Genomic DNA, 19,311 nt, shown 5'->3' on the forward strand with positions numbered 1-19,311 from the left:
ATTGGCAATACCATGGTCTGAATGATGTTCAGTGATACATCTTTGCATTTGAGGACCTTTTCTAGTTCTCTCATAGTTGCCCTCCCCAGTACTAGCCTTCTTCTGATTTCTTGACTATTGTCTCCAGTTTGGTTAATGACCTTGCCAAGGTATTGATCCTTGACAAGTTCAATGTCCTCATTGTCAACTTTAAAATTACATAAACCTTCTGTTGTCATTACTTTAGTCTTTTTGACGTTCAGCTGTAGTCCTGCTTTTGTGCTTTCCTCTAACTTTCATCAGTATTCTTTTCAAATCGTTACTTGTTTCTGCTAGTGGTATCGTATCATCTGCATATCTTAAATTATTGATATTTCTCCCTCCAATTTTCACAGCTCCTTCATCTTAGTCCAATCCCACTTTCCGTATGATATGTTCTGCGTATAAATTAAACAAGTAGGGTGATAAAATACCACCCTGTCTCACACCCTTTCCAATTGGGAACCAATTGGTTTCTCCATATTCTGTCCTTACAGTAGCCTCTTGTCCACAGTATAGGTTGCACATCAGGACAATCAGACGCTGTGGCACCCCCATTTCTTTTAAAGCATTCCATAGTTTTTCATTATCTACACAGTCAAAAGCTTTGTTGTAATCTATAAAGCGCAGGGTGATTTATAAAATGTATACTAGGATCTGAATTTGGAATGAGACTGAAGGCCTACATGCTGGGATAGGGATGCTGCTGGTGCATCACTCACCCAGCTGCCAAACAGCCTCCCTGACTGAGATAGTCTCGAGCTTGATGTTGGAAGAAACTCGAACAATAATTCTGAGTTATTTCAACATTTGCTCAAAGGGCGCCATTGGACTATCTCAGGATTTCATGGCCTGCATGGGACTGTCTGAGGTTGTCATCAGCCTGACATACAGAGCAGGACATACCTTTGACTTGGTATTCACTGCAAGTGGGGAGAGTCTGGAAACAGAGAGGATCTCTGTGGCTCCACTGTCATGGTCAGACTACTTCTTGGTGAGTTTTGGACTTACAGCAATTATCACCCTTTGCAATGGTGGGAACCAATTAAAATGATCCTTCCCTAGAGACATATGGATTCTGATGGATTCCTGAATGCTCTGGGGGGTTTCCAGTGGATGGAGCAGGTGATCCTGTCAAGGTTCTCACTTTGCTGTGGAATGGCAAGATACTGAGGGCTACTGATATGATCACTCCTGAATGCCCTCTCCAACGCTATGGTGCCTGTAACACCCTCTGGTATTGTAGGAACCTGCATGTAATGAAACAGGCTAGATGGTAACTAGAGCACTGATGGTGTAGATCAGCTTTTCCCAACTAGTGGGCCACCAGATGTTGTTGGACCACAACTCCCATCAGTCTCAGCCAGCATTGCCACTGGTCAGGAAAGATGGGAATTGTGGTCCAACAACATCTGGTGGCCCACTAGTTGGGAAAGGCTGGTGTGGCAACTGAGCACTGGTTAGAGTGTATAATCACATCTACCCTGTGGCAATAAGGGCAGCGAAGAGGTCTTACTTTACAGCTTCTACTGTGTCCTCAAGGAATCATCCAGAAGAGATTTGCCAGATTGTCTGGAATCTGGTCTTACTTGCTAGGGGGGATGGGTCTCTGGAAGAAATGGAGGCCTGCTGTGATGATTTGGCCCATCATTTTGAGGATAAAATTCATCAACTCCACAGCGATTTAGAAACTACCATTATGGTTACAGTACGACTTTGTGGGATCAATTTCAGTTTATAAGTCCTGATGACACGGCCAGGGTGCTTGCAGAACGTGTCTTGACTCTGTGCTGTTTCAATCCATGTCCATCAGGTGAAATGATTGGTGAAACTGAGCCGGGGGGGTTATTGGGTGAGTCAAGGGCATGGTGAATGCTTTAAAGGAGGTGGTAGTGCGCCCACTACTGAAAAAACCCAGTCCTGGTCTGGACTACAACCACTATCACCAGGTTGCAAATATTTCCTTTCTGCAGAAGGTGACTGAAAGGGTTGTGGAGGAATAACCGCAGACATTCCTGGATGAGATCGATTTTCTGGATCTATGGCAGTCTGGACTGAATCAGCCTTGGCTGCCCTGATGAATGACCTTTACAGAGAAAGGGACAGGAGGAGTTAAGCTCTGCTCCTTCTGCCACTGACCATGGTATTCTTCTGGACCAACTCTCTGGGATGGGTATTGGCAGAGCCGGCGCTGTCACGTTCGGAGCCCCCCTGCAAATTATAAATCGGCGCCCTTACCTTTTATAAAAATAATTTGTTCATTTTTCAATTCAAATGTTATAAAAAATGTAACAAGGCAAATAAGGACAAATAAGAAAATCATTATAGAGTAGGAAAATGTTTTGCGTGAATAGTACAATAAATAAAAGAAAATGACCTTTTTGTATTGCCTTTATTTAGCAAAAAGATAATTGGTTACACGAATTTAGCCTTACGTGCTTTCATGTTTGCGAACTTATGAATTAGTTCACTAATGTTTAATTGGGAACACACATTTTCAATTGCAATCATAGCGAGGTTTACAAGTCTATCTTGTGAAATACTTGACCGTAAATAATTTTTAATTATTTTTAATCTAGAAAAAGATCTCTCATCACTTGCCATGCTCACTGGAAGTGTCAGTAAAATTCTGTAAAATAATACGGAATGACAGATGATTGGTCTGAATGAATTTTAGAGTTTCTTACGGATTACAAAACTGACCAGACAGCAACTATACAAATAAGGATATGATTAATTTAGCAACTGCATCAGGCAGAGACCAGAAGGAAAAATAGAAGTAGGTTAATACATAGCATGAAACAAACTGGGTACAACTTAACTGATATAAAAACTAGCAAAATATGCCACAATCAGGATGCCCTGAGTAGCAAATATGACATCAAACAGCTTATAGTTGTTTTTTATTGCAATTTGGTGAGAGCTTTTTACATTAAAAAATAGTTCTACTTTTCCCTGTAGATTCTGCCCTGGTTACTTCTGAGCAGGGCTGGTTCCAAAGGGCCGCCAGGTTGGGCACTGGCCCAAGGGCCCCGCAGCTACAGGAGCTCCTGGGAGGCCCCTGAGGGGCCCTCCGCTCCCCTTCCGCGATCCATGGCACGAGCCGTGCCGCGGATAGCAAGACAAGAGCTTCCGAGCCACCCGCCACCACCACCCCGCTTCACCTACCTTTCTTTGCTGTTCTCTGTGGCTGTGTGCACTGCGCCCGCAGGGTTGCCCTCAATCAAGATGGCAGCCGAGGTTTCCGTAAGGGACTGAAGCCTCTGCCGCCATCTTGGTTGATGGCAGCAATGTGCGCGCTGTGTGCCATCAACCAAGATGGCGGCAGAGGCTTCAGTCCCTTACGGAAACCTTGGCTGCCATCTTGATTGAGGGCAACCCTGCACGCGCAGTGCGTGCAGCCGCAAAGAACAGCAGAGAAAGGTAGGTGAAGCAAGGGGATGGTGGCAGGGGATAGTGGCGGGAGGCGGTGGCGGGTGGCTCAGAAGCTCTTGCCTTGCGATCCACAATGCAGCTCGTGCCATGGATCTTGGAAGGAGAGCAGAGGGGACCGGGGTAGGCTGATGCCCAAGGGGCCCGGCGTTTCTGGAGCCGGCCCTGCTTCTGAGTTCTCATTACACAAGGAAAACCCAGTTTGGAGCTACAAAATGATGAGGGCAACCTTTTTAAAAAGTAGCTCAAGAAACTAGATCTGGAACTCTGAATATAACAGGCAATAAATACAGGCAGAGGATCTTGCTGCAAAAAAGGAGCCCACAGCACTAAGGGTGAGAGGAGTTGACTGAAGCCGCCAAAGGATAAAGAGAAAATGCAGAAGGGCAGAAGAGGAGGACAAGTAACCCATGGCTGACTGGAATGTCATCAAGTGGGGAAGGAGGAGGAAGAGGGCAGCTGGGCTCCCTAACACACCCCACCCCACCCCACCCCACCCCACCCCAATGAAGCTGGTAAAGTGATGCATATGACCGACTGATGCAAATCAAGGGAAATCAAACCCACCTCCAGAGAGAATTTCAAAAGAGGCAGCAAAACCTAGAAAGCCAGGGGAAAGCAGGCACTTTATCCACTCCCCGCAGCTACCACCACCCCTGCCGGTGCTTCTGGGCATTGTGAGTGAGGAGCCCCTGCTGGCGATGAGGAACCCTGCAGGATCAAACATGGGAGCCCCACGAAGAAAAGGTGGCCCTTTCTTTGGCGCTAAGCTGAGCTGCGCGCATATCCTGACAAGCGCCTGGCAGCTAGCTTGATCCAGCTGCACGGCAGCCTTGGCCTCCGACGGTTAAGGAAGCAGATCCGAGGGGCGGGAAGGGGGGCACCGAATGGAGCCTGGGCGAGGGAAGGACTCGCAAGCCGGTGCGAGGCACCGGCTTCAGCCTCCCGTTAAAAGCTGGGGGCGGGGGAGATGAGTGCCCTGCCGGAGGCCCCAAATTGCAGAGAGAGCGACTCCTGCGGGTTGTTTCAGCAGGAGGAAGACAAGGACTGATTCACGTCCTGCCAAAGGGGCCTGCCTGGCTGCCCACCTGGCCTCCAGCGCCCCTCAAGCATTGCACCCTCCTGCCATGCTTACCTTGCTTACCGTGTTACGCCGGCCCTGGGTGGCACTGTGTTGCAGTAGCTTCGTTCCTAACTATAGGGTTATGTCCCAAGAGCGACATGGGAAGAGTGCTCTTCTGCCCCCTGGTGTTTACGCTATGGGGTGCCACAGGGCATTGTTTTGTCCTCAGTGCTATTCAACATCTATATGAAGCTGTTAGGAGCCGTCATTAGGAGTTTTGGAGCAAAGTGTCATTAGTATGCGAATGATATCCACCTCTATTTCTCCATTACATCTCAAGGCTATACAAGCCCTGGGCTGGTGCCCAGATGTAGTGGCAGACTGGATGAGAGTCAATAAACTGAGTTTGAATCCTGGAAAGACAGACGCCTTGTAGATGAGTGGTTCCTGTGTCAGCGAGACAGGTCAATTGCCTGTTCTGGATAGGGTTGCACTCCCTCTGAAGGAGCAAGTACGCAGTCTGAAGGTACTCCCTGATCCATTTCTGCTACTAGAAGCCCAGGTGACCTCTGTGGCCAGAAGCGCTTCCTAGCAGCTCTGGCTGATACACCAGTTGCAACTGTTCCTGGACCGCAATGGCTTAATTAATAATTGCTTAATAATTGTACTATCTACAGCAAGAAGAAATCACAGAGATGCTGAGGTGGTAGAAGATGATCCAAGTCATTTCAGAAATCCAGGCTACTAAACTTTATCACCTGCCTGCCATCCTATACTAGTTTACAGCAAAAACACATTTTTATAAAAAGACACATAACATACACAACTAACAACAAGGACTACCATGAAGAACAGATTTTGGACCATCTGTAAAACATGTGAAACACAGAGGAGACTTCTGGTAAACTCATAAAACCTGAAACACAGAGTCTTTGTAAATCTTAAATACTAAAAGTAGCACTGAGAAGAGACACAACATACATTTTGTTCAGTAATTAGCTTATCATTTGTTGCAAGTGCACAGATCAATAGCCTTGAACACGCTCAAGTCTGTTGGATAATTTGTGCTTCATGCATATAGGGAAGCATACATGAACACCAATGTCTATGCCTACAGAAATTTGTCAATAGTAGCAGTATGAGAGATGATAAAGAAAGCACCTGCAAAATCAGGAGAGATTTAACACATTTTTTACTCACTGAATATTTTAGAGACAGTCATTCAATGGACTTCTCAATCCTACAGAAGATCCTTATTCTAATAGTTATATGTTAGACGGCTTACATCTCATGCATTTCAAGTTTTGAGCCAATTTTGGGGGGAAAACACAGTAGGATGCCTTTCCTGTGCCCTAACTGATTTTCAACAGGCATGCATAGTTATTTTGCATCTGTGACTCTACATTTAAATCTACATTTCTCTAAATTATCTCCCTATATACAACTTGGGCTACAATCCTAACCCCACTTACCTGGGAGTAGGACCCACTGAATTAAATGGGACTTCTGAGTAGACACATTTAGGATTGCAGTCTTAGTTGCATTTACTGAAAATGGAAATACAGGCACATAACTCTCAGTGTTCAATTTTAGCCATGGATATACATTTCCTATTAAAAATGTAAAGATATACAGCTGGCCAATGTGGTAGCAGAGAATCTGATTCAAATACTAAATCTATTACTTAATAATGCAGAACAGATAAGCCCCATCCTAGTTCTCCTATTACTGAAGTGCAACCATAATGACTAAAGTATTCCTGATTAGTAAAAACAGGACTATTTCTGAACTACACAAACTGGCGAATCAGCATCTAGCCTGGAAGTGAAAAGGAACAGTTGACAAATTAGTTAGTTTACATAGATGGTTCCGCGTAAGTTCTGTAATAAGGGAGCCATTGTGCAAATATAAAGGCAATCCATTATGGCTGCCTTCATTATAATAATCTCAAAAGGTTTTTGTTCTTAATATAATAGTATTAGAAAGGTCATTGAGAAGAAGGGAAGGGACCAACATGATCAAGCTTAAGCCCCAATATCTGTAACTCACATTTTAATAGATACACTGACTTCACTCACACTTTGTTTTTCCAAATAACTGCAAACCACTGTTTCTCAAAATGCTTTTCTGATGCTAGTTATCAAATTGCTGTGGCAAGTGCTCAGAAACAGCTCCATATTTCTACAGATTCTCATAACTGGCAGTGGGTAGCTAATCATTACTGAAATTACTAGCCAGTCTTCCAATAAGTCCTCTTTCCTAATTGTTGTTAGCCCCTCTTGAGAATGCACCCCAAAACCATAGGAAAACATAGCAGAGACCCATGAGAATTTCACTGGCCCATTGGATATGCTAAGGATCAGGACAACTTCTGAGATTGCTTCATCACTAGCTCTCTCTCTCTGCAATTGCCACCCTTTATTCACTCTTTTTTTAAAAAAAAAACAACAGAAAATCCAGACACTATTGTTGGGTGTCAGGTGGTTTGACTTCCCTTGCTTTTTTCAGATATGATCTGTAGTGTGTTTTTGTTATTTTGTGATATAATGTAATTGCAGTACTAGCCTGCCTGTGTGAACAGGCAAGGTTCTATCGCACTATTAGGACTGCTATGTTTTTAATTAAAGATATCCTGTTTGCAGCCTTCTTGTTTTTATTTCTTTCTATTTGTCACACTTGGTGATAAATGAGCCGATTAGTAATGAACAGTATCAACTGCCCTAGTGCAAGTATCTGCTCCTCCGGTGGTGGTTGGGGAAAAAGAGGCTTTAATTAATTACTTCCTCTAAATATTTGCTGCCCTGGGCTCGTTCTGGGAAGAAGGACAGGATATAAATTCAATAAATAATATTTACTCATAGCAAAATAACACTATTTTGCTATAAAAAATGGAAAGAGAAAATAATTCAAGATGACCAGTAATTAAACCTCTCTCCATAATGGCAATGTGAAAAGCCCTTTCTTCATTAATCTCCTAGCAATTAAAAGGAAGAAAAAAAAACAGACAGGATCTGCAAACAGGGAATTTTTCATTAACACTGGAAAGAGATTTTAAGTGGCAGTTATAAGTACACACTGCATATGAATATTGGCCATGGAGAAGAGCACTCCTGTATACAGTGCTAAATTAAGTGTAGTGTGGAATCTCAGTTTTAACAGCATTTCCAGCTAACTACAAAAAAAAGTGCCTCAGCTAAGCTAAAGTGTGGAAGCAACAATACAATTCTCTTCTTCAAACAAATGGTGGAGTCCTTCAGAATACCATGGGCACATGCTGCAAAGGGCAGCGGTGTCACTACGGGAGTGCGGACTGCACCGGGTGACACCATCAGAGGGGGTGACACCCAGTGCCGCCCCTAGGCACCAGGAAGCAGGGCAATTTTCCCGGGCCCCGGACTTGGCGCTTCAGCTGCAGAGCGGTTTTTTCCCCCTTCCTGCCTGGCCTGCCTGCTCATCAGCTGTGAATTTTAGGCGGGAGATTTGAATCCCCTGCCTGCTCTTGGGCTGCGTGCCTAAGTGGCTTCCCAGGCAGGATGGGGGGGAAACCGCTCTGCAGCCAAAGAGCAGGAGATTCAAACCTGAGCAAAGCCGCCCTGCTCATGGCTGCCTCCTCCGCCTTCGGGGCCTGTCCCTGAATGGTGCTGGGAGCCTCCGGCCTGGCGAGTGGGCTGTCCCCACGGTGGGCACACGATGGTGGTGCTCCCCGAGCCCGGCTTGCCGGGCCCTGGCACTGGCCAGGCTCCCTCCTCTCTCGCTCTCTCCTCCCTCCCTCCCTCAGCCCCCTGTCCCCTGCAGCTCCCAGTGCCTGGTGACTCTGGCCCGTGGCCTGGCACCCGCCTTCCTGTTTCGCCAGCAACAGGACCGACTTCTTGCAGTTCCAGAATGTGAAGAACCCGGCCAAGAGCCACGGCGGACCTGGACCCGACTACTACCTCAAGAACTAAGAGGACAGTGAGGGTCTGGCTGCGTGGGAGGCTGGGAGGCGGCAGGGAAAAAGGAGGCGCAAGGCGGGAATCCAGGGATGCCCTGCCGGGAGGAGACACCACAATGCAAGTGGACATGAACGATTCCAGAGGCCCTGAGGGAAGGAGATGGATGTCGACCCTGCTGACCCTATAAACCCCTTCAATCCGCCCCTGGGTGATTGGGTGGTAGATGGGGAGGAGAAGCAGGCTCTTCTTGTGGGGGAAGGAGACAGAGCTTTTCTCCTTGCGCGAGTGACTGATGTGAGCAGGGGCCAAGGAGGTGGCACTGGTGGTGACCACACCAGACTTGTGATCTGGAGCTGTAACATGCATCCAACCTTGATGATAGTGTCTTCTGCTCCTGCTGCATCAATGAGGGAGGCTGTGCAGGTGACCCCTTCTTTAAAACTGCACATCTGCACCTGATGTGTGAGACAATCTCTTCCACACCATTTGGCAGGATGATTTGGATGCCCAAAGTTTGGTCCCCTGTATGGTCCCGAATGTCATGAGAGGAAAAGATGATGGCGCTGCTAGGCAAAGCCCAAGCAAACAGGCTGTCCCTTCCAAATGTTCCACATGTCTTATTTCTGGAATAGAAATTATGGTATATTTCATAAGTGTTCAGGCTCTCATTGTATATGGATTTTCTCTGCTGTGAGTCCTATTGATTTAGATGGAGTTAAGCATGCTTTGGAACGGCAGCCTTACTGTAATTTCCAGGTTATGATTCATTTGTAATTTGTATGTGAACAGTGCCTTTTCTTCAAGTAACTACTGGGATTCAGCACTGGGGTGGTGGAGTGGCTAAGCTACTTGCCCCCCCCCCTTTCTGATGTCACCTACAGTACTTAAAGGCAGAAAAGTTGGTCTTTTGAGCCTGAAGGTTTTCAGGAAGTTGGGGCAGTCCCAACGTATCAGAGCAGTTTATGCAAATAGAGTGTGTGGCAGCATTTTTCATGGTGGGGACCCAGTAAGGGGCAGGCTTGGCCTTGGCTGACACTAGAAAGGCCTACATCCATGTCATGAGGCTTGGTTCTTTCTCACAGTAGGAATCTGCATTATCACTCTAACAATAAATTCATAGTCTTCAAGTTTTGGACAAGAGTGTTGTCATTAAATATATTCAACATTACATCTGTCTGAGATACTGTAATATTTACTTAAATTGACTGATTTGGCAACTAACTGACTTACTTTTAAAACAGTAATTAGGTTTAATATTTGTATTTGCCATATGTTTTAGGCCTCTCTTCTGGCCTAGACTGATGGCCTAGACCAAACATCCCCACTAGGAGCCCTCTAAGTGTTTTGGACTCTCTCACCACTAGCCAGCATAGCCAATGGTCAGGGAGTATGCTAACTGTAGTCCAAAACATCTGGATGGCACCAGGTTGGGGATGGCTGGTCTAGAGTGATGGACCCTGCTTTACTAGTCAGGCAGCGCTGCCACGTAATATTTTTATATTGCGAGATTAATCAAAACTGCAGCTGTGTCCTGTTGTGCCCTATATAATTATATAAAATTATAATTAGGAAAGGTATTGAAAATAAAACAGCCAACATCATAATGCCGTTGTATAAATCTATGGTGCAGCCACATTTGGAATACCGTGTACAGTTTTAGTCACCTCATCTCAAAAAGGATATTATAGAGTTGGAAAAGGTTCAGAAGAGGGCAACCAGAATGATCAAGGGGATGGAGCGACTCCCTTATGAGGAAAGGTTGCAGCATTTGGGGCTTTTTAGTTTAGAGAAAAGGCGGGTCAGAGGAGACATGACAGAAGTGTATAAAATTATGCATGGCATTGAGAAAGTGGATAGAGAAAAGGTTTTCTCCCTCTCTCATAATACTAGAACTGGTGGACATTCAAAGAAGCTGAACGTTGGAAGATTCAGGACAGACAAAAGGAAGTACTTCTTTACTCAGCGCATAGTTAAACTATGGAATTTGCTCCCACAAGTTGCAGTAATGGCCACCAGCTTAGATGGCTTTAAAAGAAGATTAGACAAATTCATGGAGGACAGGGCTATCAATGGCTACTAGCCATGATGGCTGTGCTGTGCCACCCTAGTCAGAGGCAGCATGCTTCTGAAAACCAGTTGCCAGAAGCCTCAGGAGGGGAGAGTGTTCTTGCACTCGGGTCCTGCTTGCGGGCTTCCCCCAGGCACCTGGTTGGCCACTGTGAGAACAGGATGCTGGACTAGATGGGCCACTGGCCTGATCCAGCAGGCTCTTCTTATGTTCTTATGAGAAAGGCTCGGAGGAGACAATCTGTGAAATGCTATGCAGCGGAGTCCTTTTTTTTGGGAAGACTAACTTCTGACCCATTTCAAAATTCACTCCAGTTCAAAAGACTCTACACTTCAAAGGTTCAGTCATAGCTTTTCTGAACAATACATAAGCAGGACCCTTTAATCAAACAACAATGTTGTGCTTTTTTCCTAAGTGCTCAAAGAGCTTCCATTATAACAATAATCCTCCTATCCCTTGCAAGCTAACCCTGCATTATGATCCCCGAGCTACAGAGATGGTAAATGGGAAGCAAGGCTGAAGGATAGTAGCCTCTTAGGTCATCCAGTGAATTTGTTGGGGAATCTGAAATGTGGACATTGTGGCTCACACTGTTAATTGCTATTGTACATTTGCTTTCACTATGCAAATTTACATGCTAACTCTCAATTAATTAATGATGAAGGAATGCAATCTCTGGTTCTGAATTCACAGTCTATTATAAATGGCAACAGCAGAGGCAGCATCTTCAGGCTGCATAACAACTCAGATTAAGGCCATAATCCCATGCATATTTAGGAACAGAGGAAGCTACTTTAGTCTCCATCAGACCATTGCTTAATTCAACTCAGAACTGCTGGTCCCCAACCTTTTATGTTTATGTCACTACTATTGCCATTACATTCAGTGATATACGGGAATTACGATTTACGAGTAATATTAGTACAAAAAACATTACTAAGGATTCTGTATGGTCTGGTACGGGAGGAGGTCCATGGGGGTGACACCATGAGTTACCGCACTGGGTGACACCAACCCTAGTGACGCCACTGGCAAAGGGACTAAAGCTTGGTCTTCCAGTAGCTGTAGACTTAGAGACACACAGTTCTTATTCCATTGTTATGACTGAAATACTGCTTTGCTCTTTATCTTCTGTCTACTCCAAGTCTTGGGGAAACAATTGGAAGCCTCTTCTATGATCTCATGAATTTATCTTAATCTAAGAATTTTATCTTTTCACCAGATTTAACATCAATAGCTACTGTTAAAAACTATTTACATGGAACAGTTATGAAAACTGCAGAAGTGATACTGTTTCACAGCATAAAGTCACTGCTAATACCACACTGTTTCCAATAAACTCAAAACTGGAATCTAAGACAGGGCAGAAAAGCAGTAAGAACTTCAGTTTGCAGGTGCTGTCTGAAGTAGATACTAAAAGAAAAAGAATAAATTGCCCTTCATCCCAAACACCTTCCTTTTAGTTAATACACATTCTTGGAAGATTTCTAATACTTTTTACCCATTTTATCATATGTTTGATGGGAAATTAAAGTTGGTTAAGAAGACCCAGAAGAAAAAATGATTAGAAAGTGACACATTTATAACTGCTTAGTCTTAAAGTGGCTACAGCCATACTACCCTGAACATGCCTGATCTTGTCTGATCTCGGAAGCTAAGCAGGGTCAGGCCTGGTTAGTACTTGGATGGGAGACCACCTAGGAATACCGGGTGCTGTGGGCTTAGAGGAAGGCAAACCACCCCTGTATATAAAAGATGCATAGGGTTGCCATAAGTCGCAATTGACTTGAAGGCATATAACAAGAACAGCAAAGTCTTAAAGCACCGTATCTCAACTAGGTCACAATCACTTGTACAACATTAAGAATTATTACTTCTAATTTTATACTGGATGTTAGTAGGGCTATAACCCAATTAAAAGAAAACTTACTCAAATGAAACTAATGTCCTTAACTGATTACTGCTTGCTCTCTCCCCCTCCCAACAGGGGAAAAACAAAAAATGTAAGGCATTAAGATCTGTTAATTATCTTCTACTATTACAACTTTCAGTTATAGGGTGGTACCCAATGTTAGGCACACTCAGAGTACAGCCATTGGAATCAATGGACTTTACTTTAAGTCCATTAATTTTAATTGGTCTACTCAGAGAATGACTTAGTTGGACTATAATGGATTATTATTATGATTACATTTATGTCCTGCCCTTCCTCCCAAAGGGAGCCCAGTATTATAGTAAAGTAGTTTTAGTTTTGTTTTCAAACTGAAATGTAAGGTGAGAGTCAAGCATTTAATTTGGTGGAATATCTTTTAAGTTCTATACATAATACTAACATGTAGTTTAATGCCAGACTTCTGAAAACACATACATTTTGGTTTTAAACTTCATGATGATACGTCTATTCCTGGCTTCCATCTCTTGGTCACATGGCTGTAGCCCAGTCTGTTATCATTAGCTGGGCAGATGGGACAGGAAGAAGACATGTGCACATTGCAGCATGACCAAAAGATACATTGCTTCCTTCATGTCTAGCCAAGTGGCACAAAGGAGGGGTGTGGGAAGAGGTGGAGCTACACCATTATCTTCTTACTCAGCCCAGTCAGTCTTGGCAAACCAGATGAGAAACAATAGCCTGAGACACAATGAAGATTAGCCTGTCTCCCTTTATACCTGCAATGCCAGGATCCTGTAAAAGAATATCATTATGTCCCAGGAGGATATGCAAGAGATGGATGCTGCAGGACAAACAAGGAGATGAGGATGTTTGAACTGTCAGGCTGCTGCTTCTCCTGTACTGGCAGCCATTTGAGGGTTCTCAGGATGCAGAAACAGCCACCTGCTCATAAGACCTCTCTTACTGACAGGTACTTTTTAAAAAAACAAACCCAAAGTCACAATGCACAGCACTAGTTGAAGCATTAAGTAATATAAGGACTGCCAGTTCAGGTTCTTCAGCTATGCAACATTCTACGGTAGAAAGCTAAGCATAATGTAATACAGTGATCAAGCCACACTCAGTTCTGAGTGGATCTAAAATTTGAAACTGCCTCAGTTTGTCTCCATTTTCTAAGTTAAAAGCTGGTCCACTCTTCTTTATCACTTAACGTTCTTGATTTATAAAACCCTGTTAGCACAGAGCATAGGGTCAGATGTAAGGCACAGAGTTCCTTTCACACAAGGGTTTCCTGCCCCTGCTCTTAACTGTGTCCCCTCCAACTCTGCTCAACAGTTGGGGGCCCTTCAGAATGTCACAATAATCAGGGAGGGAGGATCTTGCCACTCTGCCTGGGCAAGGCACCTTTGAATCAAACCCATTATCTTGACTATGCACAGTGCCGTAACTAGGCAGGTGCAACAGGTGCACAGGCACAGGACCACAGGACGAAGGGGGCCCTGAAATGGATTTGCTGAAATGAAAGCAATTGTTATATTGTATTTGTTTTATTATTATTTTCCCCCCCAAAAAAATTAAGGGGCCCAAAAATAAAACATTGCACAGGGCACATGAAAAGCTAGTTATGCTTCTGACTACGCAATACAAACACACAGAATTCAGAATATGAAGCCTGGCTTTACTTTCTAATCATTATCATAAAAAGCTTGAACATCTCCTTGGTACCATATCTGATGTAGGCTCAGAAGTTTCAGAGAAACATTGACTAAGGTCTCCAGCAGCCACTGTTCCAGAAATCTAAACAGCTACTTATATGCATCCCATACTCCAAATTCCTCCCCCCAAAAGGAACCATATGTTAATCCTAGTCTGTATAATTTATTCTGAATGCAGTGTGGGTAAAAAAGAATGACTGTGGTACAAAATACACACCCCTGTTAAGAACTGTACACAGAGATGAAGACATTCTGCTGGAGGGAGATGGACAATACAAAACAAAACCTCATGCTAATAATTTTGAATGCAAAACATTTAAATGAAAAAACAGGCAAAGTTGTTTTAGACACATTAATGGCTATCTTCCAAATTGATAAAAGTACTTAGCTTACTTGCTGCTCATCTGTGCTTATATTTTGATGTACAAAATAAACTCTAATAATGACTTGAGGAAAGAGTTCAACAAGAGAGAGGGCAAAGACTGAGATAGATTGTTCCAGCCAGGGTGCTGTCAGCCTTTAGAGCCTACAAAATCCCTCAAGTAATTAAATAGTCAAACACACTCAAGAGGGAGGACGCTTTTCTCTTTGCAAGTGTCATTTACTACAACAATTTCTTAAATCCACAGATATAAAGTGGATACTTTGTGTATCAGTCTGCAGAAATATGCGTTCAAAATAATGCATTTCCTTAAATTATAACAAATACTGGGTTTTTTTAAAAAAGGCCACAAGAATAAGAGTTAAATATTTATTCTAAACAACTGATAAAAATAGTCTAAGTCTAAATACCTATTTTCAAGCCAAGACTAAAATTAAGTTTCCATACCTCCTTAAAAGCACTTTGTACACAGAATTCTAAGCCCTGGTCTGTAATTTGCCAATAAAGAACAGTGGGTTTTGAAGCTGTAGCAGCAAAGAAACTCATTTACATAAGTATTTTGAATATTTGCATAGCTACTGCATAGAACTTCCCACTATAATTTAAACATATCTTCTTGTTTTTTTATTTATCAAGTCAGGTATTATTTTGTAAAATAACATAAATATATCTTGAGGACACTCATGCAACTTTTTTGAAGAATTATGGGAACCAAAAACTGCAATGATCTTGTTTATTCTACAACACTGTGACAGATTAGTTCATGTAATTTGTATTTCAACCTCCTGCAGACAGAATAGAGACAAGAGCATATCATCCTAAAGGTATCTGGGAAGGAAAGAATATTTTTTCCTACAGAGAAAGTTAACCCCACCCGCAATGCAATAACAGTATAGTTGGTATTTTCATTGCCTTCCTTATATTTTAAGACAAATTCCAGTTTTAAGAATTCCATGCTTTAAAAAAAATCCCCAAATCATTAATCCAACAATCTTTTCTGTGCCTAAAAGAATTACTATTATAACAAATGCAACTTCAATAAATTGTTTTTATTTGCAGTTTGAAAATAAATCACATGCACCTCATAACATCTATGGAACCATCTAGACCAGTGTTTCTTAATCTTTTTTGGGTCATATACACCTTAGAGAATCTGATGAAAACTATGGACCCCTCCCCAGAAAAATGTGCACACACAAAATTTGTTCAAAATAACTGGAAGGAAATCTAAGAAAAAAATCCTTTTTTTGCCCCTATTCACAGACCCCTTTCAGTCCATCCAGACCACAGGTTAATAACCCCTGATCTATGCAATGACTAGGTAGAAGTTGATTCTATTCTATTTGGAACAGAGTATTAAAGAGGTCTACTACTATTTATGTTTACATTAAATCTCCGAGTGGAGTCATTAAGAACTATGGAATGAATGGTTTTTGGTTTGTTAACAAGACACAGTTCTATTTTCTGCTTTTCATCAGACCTGGGTATGACACTGGGTATGACTGCTTAGGAAGCAGCAGCATCAACCTTTTTTAGGGTAATGCACACATCTGGGAATCTAAGAAACTGTTATGTGCACCACACACACACACACACACACACACACACACACACACACACACACACACACACACCCCTCACCACACATGCACCATGCACACTAACTTGCCTTCCCCCCTCCCCCGCCGCCAGCATGTAGGCTTGAAAGAAGCCTTCTCTTGGCTGCATCAGCACTCCCCCTTTGCCATTAAGCTTGAAAACTGGTTGCAATAGAAGAATGTTTTTCAAATCTAATTTGAGGGAAGGGGTTGATCTTCCTGGAGAGTGCAACTGGAGAGAAAGGGGTTAATAGTACCCATTAGATTGCCTCCCACATTATGCTTGAAAAAAGTCTTCTACTGGAGCCATTTTTCGATCCCAAGTGCTAGGGAAAGGGGGTGATGTAGCCAACAGAAAGCTTCTTTCAGGGAGGAAGGCAATTTCAGCAGGATGCTAACAGCGGGGGAGGGGAGTTAATATTTTCCTCCCCAATGGAGATTCCCCCCCCCAATGCTGTAATTATGCTTGAAACAATCCAAGCCTAATATACTGTGGCTGATAGGAAGGCCCTGGCAGGCACATGTATACCCATAAGCACTGTGTTGGCAGCGCCAAGGGGTTGGATGAGGATGAACAAATCCAGATAAGGTGGAGATGTTGATGATAGGGTGACTTAGGAAATAAGACAGGAAGGTTTTACTTGCTCTAGATTAGTCACCCTACCCTATACAGACCAGGTCTGTAGCATGCATGCACTTTTAGACCCAATATTTCTAGATATTCCCGGTCAATTTCGACCATAGCTTAGAATGTTTCACCAACTTTGACTAGCGTGTCAACCATATCCTCTTCTGCAAGGGGGAGACATGCCCACATGAACTTAGGAAACTCCAGAGTAATTACTGTCCTATGCCCTATGTGGGCTTATAATTGAAAGCAATTAGAAACATAACCCACCATTTTTATATACAGTGAAAGCTCATTATAACGTGGGAGTTGGGGGACAAAGGAAGCACCCATGTTATAGGAGGTCCATATTATAATGAAAGCTCCTTATTGTATACAGTGTTTTACTCGGGGGACATAAACATACTTTGGTATATGATATTTGGACATTGGTATATCCAAATCCGTGGTACAGCAACCACATTATAATGAGCTTCCACTGTATCATCCTTTCTCCTCTGAGCTCAGAATGGCATATACAAATGTGAGTTACCCTATTTCATTCTCACAACCACATTGTGGAGTAGGCTAGGTTGAGAGTAAATAACTGACCCAAAGTTGCAAATGGCTCAACTGAGATTTGAACTCTGATCTTGCCGGCCAGAGTCAAAACTCTTAACTGCAATAGATTTTGGCATTACTAAGTTGTTATTCAAATAAACTTTTGAAACTAAAAATCTCAATAGCACAATCCTCAAGTTCATATACTGGAATAAAATTAATCAAAGGCATCTGCAGAGCAGACTCAGAAAAGTAAAGGGCAAGTAATCTTGCAATGGTTACACATGGGGAATGGAACACGTTATCCATTCAGTTGTACAGATCTGCAGCAATTCCAGTAAGCCTTTTGTTTTCCTTTAGTCTCAAACCACTACAAATGTCAGGTGGTTCCTAAGTAATCCCCCAAGAGACTAAAAGAAATGTCAGAAGCAAGAGGTCGGTTAGATGTGGTTTCTTAGGTGGATAACAGGCAATAACACTTTGGAGCATTAAAAACCTATGTTAATGCATCAGAAGTTCCAATTTTTCAAACTAAAATAACAAGACCAGATTTTTATTTTTTATTTGCTGCAGCAGCATGTTATTCTGTTCTATACTGTTCTTTACCACAACAGTCATAGGGCAACACACAAGAAAAAACACACAAAAAAAACATTTGAGATTTCCCCAAGTCATTTGCTGAGCTGCAGGAATGTCTTCAATGGCTGAGGGATATTCCAGTTGCCACAGACTTAAACTGTCAGCACGAAAGGCTCAGAGACAAAGATTAGACATTGTGGAGGAAAATGTATGAATATGTTCATGAATACAGACATGTTTCTAGAAGCAGAACTCATACACAGGTTTTTATGCATCTCTTCACTTACCTACCTACTTCGATTATTAGAAAACAAACTCCTCACCTGCCTCTCAAACTGCGAGTCTTCCCAGTTCACAATTTTCCTGAATATTCTGTGGGATACGCTTATACAAATTTCTTAGCTAGAACATAATTTAGGTCAAAGGTGGGGCAGAGGACTTCATCCGAAGCCCACACAACTCTGTCTAGTTTGCATCTTTTAGACTGACTAGAATACATTTTAATACTCAAGGAGATGATCAGTATAAACTAAGACAACCATTTGGTTAAAGACATGTTAGTCAATTGACTATGAGTTTCAATCAATTCAATTTGGATGTATGTACATAAATCCACAGAACTTTTTTTCTGCAAATGGTGCATGCATGTGTCACAGAAGGTAACAAGAGACAGGTATGTGTCTAGCAAACATTTTTAAAATTATTTTTAAATCCACGTTTATTGCAATAGTCTTCTATACAATATTGAAGACAAAACACAAAGAATGCAATACAGTTTGTATTGTGCATCTTTTACAGCAGGGGTGACTTTTTTTGGCCCAAGAGTTACATTCACCGTATGGGGGACACATGTCAGCAGTCTCACACAGGGCACAGACCTTCCTCTTCAGCTGATTTGTGCTAAGGAGGGGGTTATCACCCCAACCGGAACTGATAACTTCTCCAACCAACCCAGTTCTGCAAAGAGAATGCAAATCGCTCCCCTCCCAGCTCATCAGATCAATCATTTAATGAATGGAAGGGTCAAGAAGGTAAGTCATCCCCTTCCAGCTCACCAGATGTTGAACCTGCTAAATTGGGAGATGGCAATATGCATCCCTATCAGGGCAGACAGTACTGCATTTCCTTTATTTTTTGCTGCCACCACCAAAATCAATTGGGTCTGGAGTGTCTGATCAGGCCCCCAGGAAATATCATTTCTCGTATAAACAGTATATCTACCTACAAGGTATGAAACATCACATTGAGAAAAGCAAATTCTGGACAACCGGGGGTTGTACATTACCATGAACAGGATCTACATAAAAATAAAAAGGAACAATTTTAATAGCCCCCAATGAAACAGTTTTAATTTATTAGACTAGCCAACTGTTCACATGTTGCAACTCTAGTGCAACACAGAAGACCATCAACCCTACCCCTAGAGGAATTGGGAGCCCTATAAGGCACATTTGATAACAAC

At 42.8% G+C, this 19,311-nt stretch overlaps 1 protein-coding gene and 1 non-coding gene across 2 annotated transcripts in view; one reads left to right on the forward strand and one right to left on the reverse strand.

Moving 5' to 3' along the window:
- The window catches only part of UBE2O (ubiquitin conjugating enzyme E2 O), a 119,619-nt gene that overhangs the window by 95,215 nt on the left and 5,093 nt on the right, over window positions 1-19,311 (reverse strand). The gene's annotated exons all lie outside the window — the stretch shown is intronic.
- Window positions 12,117-12,235, forward strand: LOC133382607 (5S ribosomal RNA). Its single transcript, XR_009762004.1, has one exon. It is a non-coding gene; the product is annotated as a 5S ribosomal RNA (ribosomal RNA).

This window comes from Rhineura floridana, chromosome 3 (genome assembly GCF_030035675.1).
Source record: "Rhineura floridana isolate rRhiFlo1 chromosome 3, rRhiFlo1.hap2, whole genome shotgun sequence".
Taxonomy (NCBI): Eukaryota; Metazoa; Chordata; class Lepidosauria; order Squamata; family Rhineuridae; genus Rhineura; species Rhineura floridana.